The sequence below is a fragment of the Octopus bimaculoides genome, chromosome 24 (assembly GCF_001194135.2).
Source record: "Octopus bimaculoides isolate UCB-OBI-ISO-001 chromosome 24, ASM119413v2, whole genome shotgun sequence".
In the NCBI taxonomy this organism is placed as follows: domain Eukaryota; kingdom Metazoa; phylum Mollusca; class Cephalopoda; order Octopoda; family Octopodidae; genus Octopus; species Octopus bimaculoides.
The window spans coordinates 28,464,975-28,467,645 of NC_069004.1; positions in this window are offsets into that span (position 1 = coordinate 28,464,975).

A 2,671-nucleotide genomic window follows, 5' to 3' on the forward strand; every position below is an offset into this window, starting at 1 on the left:
TATGTACATACATGTACGTATATATGCATATATTCATATATTATTTGTATATATATATATGTATGTGTGTGTCTGTGTGTGTGAAGGTACGTGGCTTAATCGTTAGGGTATTCGGTTCACCATCGCATGGTCATGAGTTCAATTCCCGGCGACGTGTTGTGTCTGAGCAAGACACTTTATTTCACGTTGCTCCAGTCCACTCAGCTGGCAAAAATGAGTAGTACCTGTAATTCAAAAGGGCCAGCCTTGTCACATTCTGTGTCACGCTGAATCTCCTTGAGAACTACATTAAGGGTTACACGAATCTGTGGAGTGCTCAGCCACTTGCACGTTAATTTCACGAACAGGCTGTTCCGTTGATCGGATCAACTGGGACCATTGTCGTCGTAACCAACCGAGTGTATATATATATGTATAGTGAGTGTGTGTATGCATGTATGTGTGTGTGTGTGTGTGTGTGTGTGTGTGTGTGTGTGTGTGCAAGCACGCACAAAACGCACATACACAGTTCACTAGTATACTGAACTGGAAGCTTTCATTTCAACAGCGGTAATTTGTAAACTGGACAAATGGCAGGAAATATCACAATTAAATGCTAGAGTGGCTGTTGACATCAGAAATAGATTATGATGGATGATAGCTGCACGATTAATATAGCCAAGATGGCCGCCGTGGTAGACTATGGCCGCACGGTGAATGTAGTTAAGATGGCTACTGTAGTAGATGATAGTTGCACGATTAATATAGCTAAGATTTCTGTCAATGTCGATGATAACAATACGATTAGTACAGCTAAGATGGCTACCGTTGCAGTTTAATAGTCGATCGATTAATATAGCTTAGATGGCTGTCGTTGTAGATGGAAGCTTCATGGTAAATACATATAAAATGTCTACTCGGGTAGATACTCTCTTTACTCTTTTACTCTTTTACTTGTTTCAGTCATTTGACTGTGGCCATGCTGGAGCACCGCCTTTAGTCGAGCCAATCGACACCAGTACTTATTCTATCAGTCTCTTTTGCCGAACCGCTAGGTTACGGGGACGTAAACACACCAGCATCGGTTGTCAAGCGATGTTGGGAGGACAAACATAGACACACAAACACACACACACACACACACACACACACACACACACACACACACACACACACACACACACACACACACACACACATATATATATATACGGCAGGCTTCTTTCAGTTTCCACCTACCAAATCCACTCACCTAGCTTTGGTCGGCCCGATGCTATAGTAGAAGACACTTGCTCAAGGTTCCACGCAGTGGGACTAAACCCGGAACCATGTGGTTGGTAAGCAAGCTATTTACCTCACAGCCACTCAAGACGCCTACCCTGATCGAGGATCGCTGCATCATAGATACAACTGAGATGACTATTATGGTGGATGATGGTCGACAAATTAATATAGCCAAGAATTCTGTCGAAGTAGTTGACGGCTGGCAGAATAATATGGCTAAAATGACCGCTGTTGCAGCTGATTGTGGCAACCAGTTTAAAAAGATGGCTACTGTGGTAGATGAGGGCTGACGCAACATTTTCAATCCAAAGGATTCTTTAACCCAATATTTAGGTGCTATTATTTATAGCTTTATCTGCTTCAATATCCACCGTTCCAAAAAGAATTATTTCACATTCTCTCCAATTATATAGATCTTTTATGACGTCTAGTGAGCTAAGATAGCCACTGTGGTAGATTGTGCTTGCTTCGTCGATATATCTGATATGGCTTCTGTGGTAGATAATGTTTGCCAGATTAAAAGAGCTAAGATGGCTGCTAAGATAGATGGTGGTTATCAGATTTATATAGACAAGATGGCTGCCGAGGTAGATGTATCTGTTATCTGTGACGATGCCAAACATTCTTGTGAAGGGTTTGTTGGTAGCGTAGCAACATCTTTGTTTAGTTCGATTTATGCACTAGAAGCATTTCTATAGTTAAAACTTTATCAATATAATATACTTAACAAATACAACGAGTTAGCAGAAGCGTTAGCACATCGGACAAAATGCTTGGCGGAATTTCGTCCGTCTTTACGTTCCAAGTTCAAATTCCGCTGAGGTCGACTTAACCTTTCATCCTTTCGGAATCGATAAAACAAGTATTAGTGGAGTACTAGGGTTGATGTAATCGACTTAACTACTTCTGGGCATGAGTATGATGATCGTAAGATTGTGGTTTCGATTCCTGGACCGGGCGACGCGTTGTGTTCTTGAGCAAAACACTTCACTTCACGTTGCTCCAGTCCACTCAGCTAGCAGAAATGAATAACCCTGCGATGGACGGGACGCCAGTCCATCGCAGCGTTACTCAGCGCTTCAGACATTAGAGTTTAATTGCCAGTTGAGCTTATATTATTTAGATACAACATTCTAATCTGAATGAACCTCACAACATCCTACATTTCCAGCATCTTCATCTTTACAGTTTTATTTCAGAAATTACCTATCTATCTATCTATCTATCTATCTATCTATCTATCTATCTATCTATCTATCTATCTATCTGTCTGTCTGTCTGTATGTTTGCCTGTCTGTATGTTTGCCTGTCTGTCTGTCTGTCTGTCTTATCTATCAACGCATATTTTATTCTCTTTCTTTTCTCCTCCCCTTCTTCGTCCTCCCCTACACCACACCATCCCATTTCC